A 17356-nucleotide genomic window follows, 5' to 3' on the forward strand; every position below is an offset into this window, starting at 1 on the left:
ACATGTGCATCACTGTGCTTGGATAAACAATATAAAATTCACACGACTTTATCAAATGCCACTGACCCATAGGCCACGTTCACACATTCAGTATTTGGATGGTATTTTACCTCACTGTATGTAAGATAAAAACCAGGAGTGGGTGATAATACAGAAGTGGTGACATGTTTCTATTATACTTTTCCTCTGATTGTTCCACTTCTGGTTTTGGCTTACAAATACTGATATATAATACTGACCAAATACTGAGGTGTGAACGCACCTTACTCTAGTGAATGGTGATCAGAGCCGCACCAATCATACATTTATGTCCAGTCCTTAAATCATTGCATAGATGGTATATATGCTTATCAATAAGTTAGTGCACTTAAGTTTTTGGATAGAGAAAGGATGTATGTATTAAAGTACATTTGCCCGCTATTTATTGAATTTTTCCAGTAAATATCGGTAATATAATAAATGTAACTACTGTAATATTGTAATAATAATCTTTACCTTTCTCGCACCCGGGCGCATCTTTAGTTCTGGGAGCCAATGTGCTGGATCCTGGTGCTGGATGATAGGGTCTGCATTTTTTAAAAATCTGGTCTGAAGTCTGAATTAATCTGAAGGTCTGGAGTCTGAAATTATTAAAAAATTTGATCTGGGGTCTGAAGTTAACTAAGGGTTTGGTCTAGGGTCCAAATTTATTTAGGTTCCAAAGAATAAACGTAGCAATCAAAATTGCGATCTGAAAGGCTCACAGTCTTTCCTCTGTATACTTAAAGGCAACCTGTCACCAGAAAAAAAATTCTATTAACCTTCAGATATAGGGTTAATCTGCAGTTTAATAGCGTTACTAACCTGCCCAGCGCCTGCACTTATCCAAACGTTGTGAGGAGAAAATTAACTTTATTCTCCCTGGCAGCGTTCCGGTTTCAGTCACGGGGGTGGTGCCTGTGCGGGTTCTGAGAATACAGAGCGGCTGCTGTAACCACGCCTCGTCCCTAAATGACACGGGCTCTGCATTGGGTCTGCTGTAAGTCAGGGCCAGGGGTGCAGTTAGAGTTGCCACTCTGTATTCTCAGACCGGTAACAACTAATTTTCTCCCTACAGCGTTAAGGTAAGTGCAGGCGCTAGTAACTCTATTAACCTGCAGATTAACCTCATAAGGTCATAAGGTCCTTGCCCAAACGGGTCTATGGGAAGTAGTTTATCTCTTGCGTAAATGACAGCTGGGTGCCACCATTCCTCTTGCAAGTAGGGGATGTTTGGCCAGTGTCAGGCTGTAGTAGGACCCAGCTTTTTGTTAAGGGGAATTATAATATCCACTGTCTATTTATTGAGGAGGAATAATGGCACCTTTAGCTGTGCCAACTGATGCCGTTATACGACCGCCAATTGACTACATGCAGGCTTATTAGCGGTGATTTAATGACCTGACTATATAAGCCAACGTTTACTCTGTAAGTGTTGGGATCAAACACCTGGGACACTCAAAGAGAAAAAGAGAATGAATGCAAAATACAGTCCAGCAATGCACTGACTTAATAGGAAAAACATACAGAATATATGTAACATTTAAAATATAATTTCTTTGCCATAGACTTTTTGCTAGAGGATAAAGTAATAAAAAAGCCAAATTTCTAGTGAGTCCATTAATCAGGAGGTCTGTGAAAAACTTCAGACAAGTCAAGTCTTATTTTCTTTTTGAAGCTCCGAGCTCAGCCTTTGCCTTGACTGAAGATCTGCTATGTGCATCTGTCTAGCTTTAAAGTCAGAAACACAGACCACAGGAATCCAAGCCCCACTATACAAAGTAGAAGGTTTTCCGGAGTTAAAATTGATCCTATAGCTCAAAATGTGAGGACATTGTTCATACAAATAAGATTATATAATCAAGTTCTACCTTTTCTGTTGTAGATGTTGGTATCAGCTGATACATCTAAGAACAATAAAAATGATGATGTTACCAAAAGTTTTTCTTTTTTTACTGTTTAGAATAGAACTACCGGTTCTGCTGTTTCATGCAACGGCACCCAGTGAAAACAATCCATATACAGTATGGTACAGTCGGTATTTTTTTTTACAATGGAGTCCTGTGGCTTACATGTGTCACTGTATATCATCTGTCACCTGCTTTTTTAATTTATGAGTTCTGAATTATACATTTATTGGAAACAAAAAATGCTGTGTGAAAAGAGCTTTATCCATATAATTAAATTGTAAGTGGGAATATCAGACCAAAACAGGTTTATAACACAAGGTTTGCAATCTATACTGTTCAGGATTTTTTTTCTTTTTTTATTGGCTTTTTTTATCACCAGCTTATAGGTACTGCTATGGGGAGTCATCTTAACCCTACATATGCTAATTTTCACCTAAGGTGGTGGGGCGAAGACCATGATCTAATTTTTTAAGTCCTATTGTGGGTTCAGTTCTATGCTAACCATTGGGCCTTAATGGAGTTTAACAGTAATATTTTTAAGCCTTGACAGCTCATTATAGATGAAATTCCTAAACTTACTGACCTCTGTAACAGCATCGGCTCTCTGCTGCTATAGTCAATGATTTTGAAGTAGTCGTCATAAAATTGAGTCCAGTGACTGTCTGCAACAATCTTGTGCGCTTTTGTTATGACATCACATCACCACTGCAGCTTGCCAAGAAAAACCCGGAGCAGTGGCAGAAAGCTGTTACTAGTGTAGGGGTAGCTGATTTTATTATTTTTTATCTACATCAAGCCAATGGTGTTAAAAAAGTTTATTAACAGAAAACTCCTTTAAGCTTGTGTTAGATGCATAGACATGTTTTACCACTTTTGGATGGCAGGGCTAAAGTCAAAACCTTGATAGTGGTTTAAATAATACTATATCACAAACCAACATAGACAAACTCACCGATCCACTCAAACACCAGCGATCCAGCTTTTTGAAGGAAGACATTCAACATTCATTATCTGATGTTGCTTTTTTGTCAAACAAATTATCTTCATCAATCTGACAGTCAACCTGTTGTCACCGACTTGTCTTCTGATCCTTTAGTCATTGGAATTCTAAAACAAAGAGAAGGGTTCTTGGGGTTATTCGAGGTATTCAGGTCAGAGGTTCCTGTAAATTGTGCTGATCTATGAGATAATTTACTTGGTCTTTAAAATTCTTTTTAAATGCTTCTCCCTCTTCCGCTATTTTTTTTCCGAGGAGCATATTGTCTTCATTCTTAGAATTGTCCCATTAATGTACCATAGATAGTTTGAATCAGATGTGTTGAACTGGCATGCACCGTATCCTTCCTAATGTCTTTTTTTAAGGGCATCTGTTTCCAGTCTACACTTAGGATCTAAAAAAAATTGCAATATCTCAAAAAATTATTTCTGTTTTTACTAGAAAGGGAGACGGGCACGTTAGCTATACAGAGCTGTTAAAATCAATGCAGCTGTCATTGTCTTAGGGGTGCACTATTCTGCTTTTATGGGGAACTCTGCGTATGTAATAGTTTATGAGGACGACAATGTGGCTATTTCTATTTTTACAGGGGGGTTGTAGATATCAATGTGCCATTGTGTAGTGAGCCTTAATTGTATGCTGTGTGTATAGTGAATGTAGTGTGTATGTGTGTGCGCATGTGTGTATGTGTGTGTGTGCATAGTGTATGCTGTTTAAAATATGTTAGTGTGTAAAGTCAATGTGATCCCAACACTGACCACTAGAGTTGAGCGACCTTGACCTTTTTAGAGTCGAGCCGGGTTTTGCGAAACCCGACTATGTCCAAAGTCGGGTCGAGTGAAATCGGCCGATTATGACGTAAAGTCGGGATCGACCGAAACACGAAACCCAATGCAAGTCAATGGGGCAGCATAGTCGGCAGTGAGTGGGGGCCAGGAAAACACCTAGAGTGGCCATTTTAATGTCAAAACCATCCATTCTTCTTAATGAAGCTTGTCAAGCGTAATTTACCTTATAATAATTGGAAGGCATTTGAAATTGGGGGTCATTTGGCTAAAGTTGTGGGGGGTAGGGCTGGTTCAAGTAATTAGTGGGCCCAGGAAATCTGGACCACGTCACGGCAGTGGAGCAGGGAGAGGTAAGTATTTCAACTTTGCAAGTGCTGTGAACCTGAGCAAGCAGGGGGGGCCCACTCGTTGGCATTGGCACTGGCACAGGGCCCCTCAAAGTACAGCGGTGTGTTTGCACGGCGGGGGCGCCTCCCACCGGCAGCAACACTTTTGCGTACTATGAGAGGCCCTGTGCCAGTGACGTCGCCAACTAGTATTCCTCCCCCCACCTGATGAAGGAACCTGCACTTTCATCTGCACCTTCCTCTTTGTCCCCGTGTAAGGTGGTATGGTATGCGGGAAGAGCAACCTGACTTTCAGCAGGGTCACAATGTTGTTGTGTAGCGTGCACGGGGAATGTTGCGTTATGGGTCAATGTACCAGCAGACTCATCTATCACTGGCTGGGCAATGGGCACGATGAAGTGGAAACACAGATATAGGCCCAAAGAAGAAAGTGGGCTAAATGCAGTTCAAAATTGGTAACACAGGAATAACCAGGGGGCATTGCAGTGGAGGACAACTGGAATGAGAGGCTGACACAGAGAGTAGGGCCAAATCAGTAAGTAGTCGAAATGCAGTTCAAAATTGGCAACCGTAGTAAACAGGCGGCACAGCTTTGTTCAGTGGAGGAGAACAGCAAGGAGTGGCAGACACCGATAGTAGGCCCCAAACCAACTAGTACGCCAAATGCAGTTGTTCCATTTAACCACAATTTAATGAGAGCCTGAAGATAGAAGCTCAGGAAAGGCAACCTGGGGAACACCTTGGAGTGTAACACACCATCTCTCTCCACCCCATACCCATTTTGTATGGCCTAATGCAGTGTACTTTTCTACAACTACTAAACGAGAGTCGGAAGACCGAAGCAATGGCAAGGAAACCTGGGGAACACCTTAGAGTGTAACACACCCTCTCTCTACACCCCATACCCAATTTGAAGGTCTAATGCAGTGTAGTTTCCAAGAACTACTAAACGAGAGCCGGAAGATCGAAGCTCAGGAAAGGCAACCTGGGGAACACCTTGGAGTGTAACACACCCTCTCGCTACACCCCATACCCAATTTGAAGGCCTAATGCAGCGTAGTTTCCAACAACTACTAAACGAGAGCCGGAAGATCGAAGCTCAGGAAAGGCAACCTGGGGAACACCTTGGAGTGTAACAAACCCTCTCTCTACACCCCATACCCAATTTGTAGGCCTAATGCAGCGTAGTTTCCGACAACTACTAAACGAGAGCATGAAGATCGAAGCTCAGGAAAGGCAACCTGGGGAACACCTTGGAGTGTAACACACCCTCTCTCTACACCCCATACCCAATTTGTAGGCCTAATGCAGCGTAGTTTCCGACAACTACTAAACGAGAGCCGGAATATCGAAGCTCAGGAAAGGCAACCTGGGGAACACCTTGGAGTGTAACACACCCTCTCTCTACACCCCATACCCAATTTGTAGGCCTAATGCAGCGTAGTTTCCGACAACTACTAAACGAGAGCCGGAATATCGAAGCTCAGGAAAGGCAACCTGGGGAACACCTTGGAGTGTAACACACCCTCTCTCTACACCCCATACCCAATTTGAAGGCCTAATGCAGTGTAGTTTCCAAGAACTACTAAACGAGAGCCGGAAGATCGAAGCTCAGGAAAGGCAACCTGGGGAACACCTTGGAGTGTAACAAACCCTCTCTCTACACCCCATACCCAATTTGTAGGCCTAATGCAGCGTAGTTTCCGACAACTACTAAACGAGAGCATGAAGATCGAAGCTCAGGAAAGGCAACCTGGGGAACACCTTGGAGTGTAACACACCCTCTCTCTACACCCCATACCCAATTTGTAGGCCTAATGCAGCGTAGTTTCCGACAACTACTAAACGAGAGCCGGAATATCGAAGCTCAGGAAAGGCAACCTGGGGAACACCTTGGAGTGTAACACACCCTCTCTCTACGCCCCATACCCAATTTGTAGGCCTAATGCAGCGTAGTTTCCGACAACTACTAAACGAGAGCCGGAATATCGAAGCTCAGGAAAGGCAACCTGGGGAACACCTTGGAGTGTAACACACCCTCTCTCTACACCCCATACCCAATTTGAAGGCCTAATGCAGTGTAGTTTCCAAGAACTACTAAACGAGAGCCGGAAGATCGAAGCTCAGGAAAGGCAACCTGGGGAACACCTTGGAGTGTAACACACCCTCTCTCTACACCCCATACCCAATTTGAAGGCCTAATGCAGTGTAGTTTCCAAGAACTACTAAACGAGAGCCGGAAGATCGAAGCTCAGGAAAGGCAACCTGGGGAACACCTTGGAGTGTAACACACCCTCTCGCTACACCCCATACCCAATTTGAAGGCCTAATGCAGCGTAGTTTCCAACAACTACTAAACGAGAGCCGGAAGATCGAAGCTCAGGAAAGGCAACCTGGGGAACACCTTGGAGTGTAACAAACCCTCTCTCTACACCCCATACCCAATTTGTAGGCCTAATGCAGCGTAGTTTCCGACAACTACTAAACGAGAGCATGAAGATCGAAGCTCAGGAAAGGCAACCTGGGGAACACCTTGGAGTGTAACACACCCTCTCTCTACACCCCATACCCAATTTGTAGGCCTAATGCAGCGTAGTTTCCGACAACTACTAAACGAGAGCCGGAATATCGAAGCTCAGGAAAGGCAACCTGGGGAACACCTTGGAGTGTAACACACCCTCTCTCTACGCCCCATACCCAATTTGTAGGCCTAATGCAGCGTAGTTTCCGACAACTACTAAACGAGAGCCGGAATATCGAAGCTCAGGAAAGGCAACCTGGGGAACACCTTGGAGTGTAACACACCCTCTCTCTACACCCCATACCCAATTTGAAGGCCTAATGCAGTGTAGTTTCCAAGAACTACTAAACGAGAGCCGGAAGATCGAAGCTCAGGAAAGGCAACCTGGGGAACACCTTGGAGTGTAACACACCCTCTCTCTACACCCCATACCCAATTTGAAGGCCTAATGCAGTGTAGTTTCCAAGAACTACTAAACGAGAGCCGGAAGATCGAAGCTCAGGAAAGGCAACCTGGGGAACACCTTGGAGTGTAACACACCCTCTCGCTACACCCCATACCCAATTTGAAGGCCTAATGCAGCGTAGTTTCCAACAACTACTAAACGAGAGCCGGAAGATCGAAGCTCAGGAAAGGCAACCTGGGGAACACCTTGGAGTGGAACACACCATCTCTCTACACCCCATACCCAATTTGAAGGCCTAATGCAGAGTAGTTTCCAAGAACTACTAAACGAGAGCCGGAAGATCGAAGCTCAGGAAAGGCAACCTGGGGAACACCTTGGAGTGTAACACAACGTCTCTCTACACGACGGAAGGGCTGATTCTTAGGAAGGAAGGCTGTTGGAAATAAGCATTGCGCGTCCGAGGGTGATTATATTCTTATTAGGTATATACTCACCCTCGGACGCGCCCTGCTTCTTTATTTGGAATGAATGTTTATTTGCAATGTGGTGTTGACTTTCTCTATTATTTTGGTAATTAATGATTTTATTATTTTCATTATTTTGCATCTTCTCGGCAATAATATAAAGAAGACGCGACAGGACAACACTCGGTGGATGCCATATGTGTGTTTTCAATTTAAAAAAACTTTCAGTTAACTACTTGCAGGAGAAAGTAATTGTAGCTGGTGGCCATTTTTAGTACTGTACCAGATTTTAGTTGTGTGTTTGTTTTTAATGTTAAAATGTCTGCATTTGATATCTCACCAGTATTTTCTTTTTTATAAGCAAAATACTTATTTTTATATTTTCTGATGTTGGTTCCAGGGGTACACGGCCAGCAGTGCCCTGGTCAGTGTAGTAGTAGTTGAAAGAATGGACCGCAGACAGGCATCGAAGGCCTAAAATAATAACACATGGCTGTAGGCAATTTTAAATTGGTTCCAGGGGTACACGGACAGCAGTGGTGTGGTCAGTGGAGGCCTAGTGGAAGGAGTGACCGCAGACAGGCATCGAAGGCCTAAAATAATAACACATGGCTGTAGGCAATTTTAAATTGGTTCCAGGGGTACACGGACAGCAGTGGTGTGGTCAGTGGAGGCCTAGTGGAAGGAGTGACCGCAGACAGGCATCGAAGGCCTAAAATAATAACACATGGCTGTAGGCAATTTTAAATTGGTTCCAGGGGTACACGGACAGCAGTGGTGTGGTCAGTGGAGGCCTAGTGGAAGGAGTGACCGCAGACAGGCATCGAAGGCCTAAAATAATAACACATGGCTGTAGGCAATTTTAAATTGGTTCCAGGGGTACACGGACAGCAGTGGTGTGGTCAGTGGAGGCCTAGTGGAAGGAGTGACCGCAGACAGGCATCGAAGGCCTAAAATAATAACACATGGCTGTAGGCAATTTTAAATTGGTTCCAGGGGTACACGGACAGCAGTGGTGTGGTCAGTGGAGGCCTAGTGGAAGGAGTGACCGCAGACAGGCATCGAAGGCCTAAAATAATAACACATGGCTGTAGGCAATTTTAAATTGGTTCCAGGGGTACACGGACAGCAGTGGTGTGGTCAGTGGAGGCCTAGTGGAAGGAGTGACCGCAGACAGGCATCGAAGGCCTAAAATAATAACACATGGCTGTAGGCAATTTTAAATTGGTTCCAGGGGTACACGGACAGCAGTGGTGTGGTCAGTGGAGGCCTAGTGGAAGGAGTGACCGCAGACAGGCATCGAAGGCCTAAAATAATAACACATGGCTGTAGGCAATTTTAAATTGGTTCCAGGGGTACACGGACAGCAGTGGTGTGGTCAGTGGAGGCCTAGTGGAAGGAGTGACCGCAGACAGGCATCGAAGGCCTAAAATAATAACACATGGCTGTAGGCAATTTTAAATTGGTTCCAGGGGTACACGGGCAGCAGTGACCTGGTCAGTGTAGTAGTAGTTGAAAAAATGGACCGCAGACAGGCATCGAATGCCTAAAATAATAACACATGGCTGTAGGCAATTTTAAATTGGTTCCAGGGGTACACGGACAGCAGTGGTGTGGTCAGTGGAGGCCTAGTGGAAGGAGTGACCGCAGACAGGCATCGAAGGCCTAAAATAATAACACATGGCTGTAGGCAATTTTAAATTGGTTCCAGGGGTACACGGGCAGCAGTGACCTGGTCAGTGTAGTAGTAGTTGAAAAAATGGACCGCAGACAGGCATCGAATGCCTAAAATAATAACACATGGCTGTAGGCAATTTTAAATTGGTTCCAGGGGTACACGGACAGCAGTGGTGTGGTCAGTGGAGGCCTAGTGGAAGGAGTGACCGCAGACAGGCATCGAAGGCCTAAAATAATAACACATGGCTGTAGGCAATTTTAAATTGGTTCCAGGGGTACACGGACAGCAGTGGTGTGGTCAGTGGAGGCCTAGTGGAAGGAGTGACCGCAGACAGGCATCGAAGGCCTAAAATAATAACACATGGCTGTAGGCAATTTTAAATTGGTTCCCGGGGTACACGGGCAGCAGTGACCTGGTCAGTGTAGTAGTAGTTGAAAAAATGGACCGCAGACAGGCATCGAATGCCTAAAATAATAACACATGGCTGTAGGCAATTTTAAATTGGTTCCAGGGGTACACGGGCAGCAGTGACCTGGTCAGTGTAGTAGTAGTTGAAAGAATGGACCGCAGACAGGCATCGAAGGCCTAAAATAAAAAAATTGGGCTGGCTGTAGGCAATTTTAAATTGGTTCCAGGGGTACACGGACAGCAGTGGTGTGGTCAGTGGAGGCCTAGTGGAAGGAGTGACCGCAGACAGGCATCGAAGGCCTAAAATAATAACACATGGCTGTAGGCAATTTTAAATTGGTTCCAGGGGTACACGGGCAGCAGTGACCTGGTCAGTGTAGTAGTAGTTGAAAAAATGGACCGCAGACAGGCATCGAATGCCTAAAATAATAACACATGGCTGTAGGCAATTTTAAATTGGTTCCAGGGGTACACGGACAGCAGTGGTGTGGTCAGTGGAGGCCTAGTGGAAGGAGTGACCGCAGACAGGCATCGAAGGCCTAAAATAATAACACATGGCTGTAGGCAATTTTAAATTGGTTCCAGGGGTACACGGGCAGCAGTGACCTGGTCAGTGTAGTAGTAGTTGAAAGAATGGACCGCAGACAGGCATCGAAGGCCTAAAATAAAAAAATTGGGCTGGCTGTAGGCAATTTTAAATTGGTTCCAGGGGTACACGGACAGCAGTGGTGTGGTCAGTGGAGGCCTAGTGGAAGGAGTGACCGCAGACAGGCATCGAAGGCCTAAAATAATAACACATGGCTGTAGGCAATTTTAAATTGGTTCCAGGGGTACACGGACAGCAGTGACCTGGTCAGTGTAGTAGTAGTTGAAAGAATGGACCGCAGACAGGCATCGAAGGCCTAAAATAAAAAAATTGGGCTGGCTGTAGGCAATTTTAAATTGGTTCCAGGGGTACACGGGCAGCAGTGACCTGGTCAGTGTAGTAGTAGTTGAAAGAATGGACCGCAGACAGGCTTAGAAGGCCTAACATAACAAACTTGGGCTGGCTGTAGGCACTTTTAAATTGGTTCCAGGGGTACACGGGCAGCAGTGGTCTGGTCAGTGGAAGTCTAGTGGAAGGAGTGACCGCAGACAGGCTTCCAAGGCCTAACATAACAAACTTGGGCTGGCTGTAGGCACTTTTAAATTGGTTCCAGGGGTACACGGGCAGCAGTGGTCTGGTCAGTGGAAGTCTAGTGGAAGGAGTGACCGCAGACAGGCTTCCAAGGCCTAACATAACAAACTTGGGCTGGCTGTAGGCACTTTTAAATTGGTTCCAGGGGTACACGGGCAGCAGTGGTCTGGTCAGTGGAAGTCTAGTGGAAGGAGTGACCGCAGACAGGCTTCGAAGGCCTAACATAACAAAATTGGGCTGGCTGTAGGCACTTTAAATTGGTTCCAGGGGTACATGGGCAGCAGTGTATGGTCAGTGGAAGTCTAGTGGAAGGAGTGACGGCAGACAGTCTTCGAAGGCCTAACATAACAAAATTGGGCTGACTGTAGGCACTTTTAAATTGGTTCCAGGGTAACACGGCCAGCAGTGGCCTGGTCAGTGTAGTAGTTGTAGAAAGAAGGGACCGCAGACAGGCTTCGAAGGCCTAACATAACAAAAATGTCAAAACAATGGTATTGTCAGTGCCAGGCATTGAAGGATGTCAGCGGCTAGACTACACATTGGTGAAGCTGTGAGAGATAATTTTGCTAGTGGTAGAGCACTGTTTGAGCTGGGGGGGGGAACTGTCTTGTGGCCGGCGGTACAGGCACAGGGCCCCTCATATTACAACGGTGTGTCTGACGTTGGGTGCGCACCACCACCGCCAGAGACACTTTATTGTACTATGAGGGACCCAGTGGCAGTGCCGTCGACCAAAAGCGGCCACACCCACCTCTTCAGACAAACAGCACTCTCAAGGGTCCAAGCGCAAAGTGGCGATAGCACGGCCCCGTGTGGGGAGTTTGGCCATTTCGTGAGGTGGAAACATGTCGTATGCTGGACAATCAGGTGAAGAAAATTACGAGATTGGAAAAGTCATTCAGAATAGTCCACAGGCAAGACCTTTTCATAGGAAAGCTAGGTGTCAGCCGGGCAGGGTGGGGCAAAAGATTTTGAAATCCAGTTGTGGTTCATTTTAATGAAGGTTAGATCATCTACATTTTGGGTAGCCAGACGAGTCCTTTTTTCTGTTAGTATTGAACCTGCAGCACTGAATACTCTTTCTGATAGGACACTAGCTGCCGGGCAAGCAAGCTCCTGCAATGCATATTCTGCCAATTCTGGCCAGGTGTCTAATTTGGATGCCCAGTAATCAAATGGGAATGACGGTTGAGGGAGAACGTCGATAAGGGATGAAAAATAGTTTGTAACCATACTGGACAAATGTTGTCTCCTGTCACTTTGAATTGATGCTGCAGTACCTGTCCTGTCTGCGGTCATAGAAAAATCACTCCACAACCTGGTCAGAAAACCCCTCTGTCCAACGCCACTTCTGATTTCTGCCCCTCTAACACCTCTGGTCTGCTGGCCCCTGGAGCTCGTGTGAGAACGATCACGGGCGCTGTGTGCAGGGAATGCCAGAAGCAAACGGTCAACAAGAGTTGATTGTTTTGTTGCTAATATTAGTTCCAAGTTCTCATGTGGCATAATATTTTGCAATTTGCCTTTATAGCGAGGATCAAGGAGGCAGGCCAACCAGTAATCGTCATCGTTCATCATTTTTGTAATGCGTGTGTCCCTTTTGAGGATACGCAAGGCATAATCCGCCATGTGGGCCAAAGTTCCCGTTGTCAAATCTGCGGTTGTGCTTGGTTGAGGGGCAGTTGCAGGCAAATCTACGTCACTTGTGTCCCTCAAAAAACCAGAACCCGGCCTTGCCACGCCACCAATTTCCCGTGCCCCCGGGAAAGCTTCCTCATTAAAAATATACTCATCCCCATCATCCTCCTCATCCTCCACCTCCTCTTCGCCCGGTACCTCGTCATGTACACTGCCCTGACCAGACAATCGCTGACTGTCATCAAGGCTTTCCTCTTCCTCTGGTGCAGACGCCTGATCCTTTATGTGCGTCAAACTTTGCATCAGCAGACGCATTAGGGGGATGCTCATGCTTATTATGGCGTTGTCTGCACTAACCAGCCGTGTGCATTCCTCAAAACACTGAAGGACTTGACACATGTCTTGAATCTTCGACCACTGCACACCTGACAACTCCATGTCTGCCATCCTACTGCCTGCCCGTGTATGTGTATCCTCCCACAAAAACATAACAGCCCGCCTCTGTTCGCACAGTCTCTGAAGCATGTGCAGTGTTGAGTTCCACCTTGTTGCAACGTCTATGATTAGGCGATGCTGGGGAAGGTTCAAAGAACGCTGATAGGTCTGCATACGGCTGGAGTGTACAGGCGAACGGCGGATATGTGCGCAAAGTCCACGCACTTTGAGGAGCAGGTCGGATAACCCCGGATAACTTTTCAGGAAGCACTGCACCACCAGGTTTAAGGTGTGAGCCAGGCAAGGAATGTGTTTCAGTTGGGAAAGGGAGATGGCAGCCATGAAATTCCTTCCGTTATCACTCACTACCTTGCCTGCCTCAAGATCTACAGTGCCCAGCCACGACTGCGTTTCTTGCTGCAAGAACTCGGACAGAACTTCCGCGGTGTGTCTATTGTCGCCCAAACACTTCATAGCCAATACAGCCTGCTGACGTATGCCAGTAGCTGCCCCATAATGGGAGACCTGGTGTGCAACAGTGGCAGGTGCGGATGGAGTGTTTGTGCGACTGCGGTCTGTGGACGAGCTCTTGCTTCTGCAGGAGGACGAGGAGGAGGAGGAGGAGGGGGTGCGAACGGCTACAGACAACTGTTTACTAGACCGTGGGCTAGGCAGAACTGTCCCAAACTTGCTGTCCCCTGTGGACCCTGAATCCACCACATTTACCCAGTGTGCCGTGATGGACACGTAACGTCCCTGGCCATGCCTACTGGTCCATGCATCTGTTGTCAGGTGCACCTTTGTGCTCACAGATTGCCTGAGTGCATGGACGATGCGCTCTTTAACATGCTGGTGGAGGGCTGGGATGGCTTTTCTGGAAAAAAAGTGTCGACTGGGTAGCTCGTAGCGTGGTACAGCGTAGTCCATCAGGTCTTTGAAAGCTTCGCTTTCAACTAACCGGTAGGGCATCATCTCTAACGAGATTAGTCTAGCTATGTGGGCGTTCAAACCCTGTGTACGCGGATGCGAGGCTAAGTATTTCCTTTTTCTAACCATAGTCTCATGTAGGGTGAGCTGGACTGGAGAGCTGGAGATCGTGGAACTAGCGGGGGTGCCGGTGGACATGGCAGACTGAGAGACGGTGGGAGATGGTATTGTTGCCGCCGGTGCCCTAGATGCAGTGTTTCCTACTACGAAACTGGTGATTCCCTGACCCTGACTGCTTTGGCCTGGCAAAGATACCTGCACAGATACAGCAGGTGGTGCGCTAAATGGTGGTCCTACACTGCCGGAAGGGATGTTGCGTTGATGACTAGCTTCATTGGCCGAGGGTGCAACAACCTTAAGGGACGTTTGGTAGTTAGTCCAAGCTTTCAAATGCATGGTGGTTAAATGTCTATGCATGCAACTAGTATTGAGACTTTTCAGATTCTGACCTCTGCTTAAGGAAGTAGAACATTTTTGACAGATGACTTTGCGCTGATCAATTGGATGTTGTTTAAAAAAATGCCAGACTGCACTCTTTCTAGCATCGGATACCTTTTCAGGCATTGCAGACTGAGCTTTAACCGGATGGCCACGCTGTCCTCCACCAGGTTTTGGCTTTGCCACGCGTTTTGGGCAAGATACGGGCCCGGCAGATGGAACCTGTGGCGATGTTGATGCCTGCTGCGGCCCCTCCTCCTCCTCTGCTTCAGAACTGCTGCCGCCTGCACCCTGTTCCCCCAATGGCTGCCAATCGGGGTCAAGAACTGGGTCATCTAATAACTCTTCTTGTACCTCCTGCGCAACTTCGTCTGTGTCACCGTGTCGTTCGGTGGTATAGCGTTCGTGATGGGGCAACATAGTCTCATCAGGGTCTGATTCTTGATCAGCACCCTGCGAGGGCAATGTTGTGGTCTGAGTCAAAGGACCAGCATAGTAGTCTGGCTGTGGCTGTGCGTCAGTGCACTCCATGTCAGATTCAATTTGTAATGGGCATGGACTGTTAACTGCTTCACTTTCTAAGCCAGGGACGGTATGTGTAAAGAGCTCCATGGAGTAACCCGTTGTGTCGCCTGCTGCATTCTTCTCTGTTGTTGTTTTTGCTGAAGAGGACAAGGAAGTGACTTGTCCCTGACCGTGAACATCCACTAACGACGCGCTGCTTTTACTTTTACCAGTTTCACGAGATGAGGCAAAAGAGCTAGAGGCTGAGTCAGCAAGATAAGCCAAAACTTGCTCTTGCTGCTCCGGCTTTAAAAGCGGTTTTCCTAATCCCAGAAAAGGGAGCGTTCGAGGCCTTGTGTAGCCGGACGACGAACCTGGCTCCACAGCTCCAGACTTAGGTGCAATATTTTTTCCCCCACGACCACCTGATGCTCCACCACTACCACTACCCTCATTACCAGCTGACAATGAACGCCCCCGGCCACGACCTCTACCACTAGACTTCCTCATTGTTTTAAAAACGTAACCAAACTAACGTTATTTGTTGCAGTCACACAACTTACACGGTGAGCTATAACTTCAGTATGATTTAGCTACCCCTTTACAGGTTGGTGAGACCACAGCGAAAATCAGGCCCAATGTTACACACTCTTTTTTTGGTGGCTGCAAATTAGAGAGATGCCCCACACGCAGGACTGTCACTGAAGCACAAATGTTAATATTAATGTCACACTATTATTTTTTTTTTATTTTTATTTTTTTCAGGAACACTTTAGAAACCCCCCCAAAAAAAAAAAATAGATTTTTGCAGGGAGAATTTAGAAAACAAATGTAACAAACTATATGCTTTCTATGGGCCACTGAGTGAGAGATGACGCACACAGGAATCAGGAGTGGCACACAAGCCCAGAGGCCAATATTTTTCTACCAATGATTGATGGAGTTATTTTCTCTGGTAGATTTTGGAACCCAAATCAAGGAAAAAAAATGTAGGCTTTCTATGGACCACAATTGGAGAGAGAGAGAGAGAGAGATGGCACACCCAGGAGTCAAGACTGGCACACAAGCAGAAAGGCCAATATTAATCTCCCACTGTTTTTTTTTTTTTTTTTTTTCAGGGAGACTTTAGAAAAAAAAATAATAAAAAAAATATGATTTTATCAGGAAGAATTTAGAAACCAAATAAAATAAAATGATTTTTTCAGGGAGAATTTATAAAACAAATAAAACCAAAAATAGGCGTTCTATGGCCCACTGACTGAGAGATGACGCACACAGGAGTCAGGAGTGGCACACAAACCCAGAGGCCAATATTTTTCTACCAATGATTGATGGAGTTATTTTCTCTGGTAGATTTTGGAACCCAAATCAAGGAAAAAAAATGTAGGCTTTCTATGGACCACAATTGGAGAGAGAGAGAGAGAGAGATGGCACACCCAGGAGTCAAGACTGGCACACAAGCAGAAAGGCCAATATTAATCTCCCACTGTTTTTTTTTTTTTTTTTCAGGGAGACTTTAGAAAAAAAAATAATAAAAAAAATATGATTTTATCAGGAAGAATTTAGAAACCAAATAAAATAAAATGATTTTTTCAGGGAGAATTTATAAAACAAATAAAAACAAAAATAGGCGTTCTATGGCCCACTGACTGAGAGATGACGCACACAGGAGTCAGGAGTGGCACACAAACCCAGAGGCCAATATTTTTCTACCAATGATTGATGTAGTTATTTTCTCTGGTAGATTTTAGAACCCAAATCAAGGAAAAAAAATATAGGCTTTCTATGGACCACAATTGAGAGAGAGAGAGAGAGAGAGAGAGAGAGAGAGAGAGAGAGAGAGAGAGAGATGGCACACCCAGGAGTCAAGACTGGCACACAAGCAGAAAGGCCAATATTAATCTCCCACTGTTTTTTTTGGTTGTTTTTTTTTTTTTTTTTTCAGGGAGACTTTAGAAAAAAAAATAATAAAAAAAATATGATTTTATCAGGAAGAATTTAGAAACCAAATAAAATAAAATGATTTTTTCAGGGAGAATTTATAAAACAAATAAAACCAAAAATAGGCGTTCTATGGCCCACTGACTGAGAGATGACGCACCCAGGAGTCAAGACTGGCACACAAGCAGAAAGGCCAATATTAATCTCCCACTGTTTTTTTTTTTTTTTTTCAGGGAGACTTTAGAAAAAAAAATAATAAAAAAAATATGATTTTATCAGGAAGAATTTAGAAACCAAATAAAATAAAATGATTTTTTCAGGGAGAATTTAGAAAACAAATAAAACCAAAAATAGGCGTTCTATGGCCCACTGACTGAGAGATGACGCACACAGGAGTCAGGAGTGGCACACAAACCCAGAGGCCAATATTTTTCTACCAATGATTGATGTAGTTATTTTCTCTGGTAGATTTTAGAACCCAAATCAAGGAAAAAAAATATAGGCTTTCTATGGACCACAATTGGAGAGAGAGAGAGAGAGAGAGAGAGATGGCACACCCAGGAGTCAAGACTGGCACACAAGCAGAAAGGCCAATATTAATCTCCCACTGTTTTTTTGGTTGTTTTTTTTTTTTTTTTTTCAGGGAGACTTTAGAAATAAAAATAATAAAAAAAATATGATTTTATCAGGAAGAATTTA

At 45.3% G+C, this 17356-nt stretch overlaps 1 long non-coding RNA gene across 1 annotated transcript in view; it reads right to left on the reverse strand.

Annotated features, from left to right (window-relative positions):
• Positions 1–2989: 2989 nt before the first annotated feature.
• LOC138641362 (uncharacterized) overlaps positions 2990–17356 on the reverse strand; it is a 141223-nt gene continuing 126856 nt past the window's right edge. Inside the window, exon 3 of the long non-coding RNA XR_011313790.1 lies at positions 2990–3035. This is a non-coding gene — a long non-coding RNA (uncharacterized lncRNA). The remainder of the gene's footprint in view (positions 3036–17356) is intronic.

Source organism: Ranitomeya imitator, chromosome 6 (genome assembly GCF_032444005.1).
Source record: "Ranitomeya imitator isolate aRanImi1 chromosome 6, aRanImi1.pri, whole genome shotgun sequence".
NCBI classification, from domain to species: Eukaryota; Metazoa; Chordata; class Amphibia; order Anura; family Dendrobatidae; genus Ranitomeya; species Ranitomeya imitator.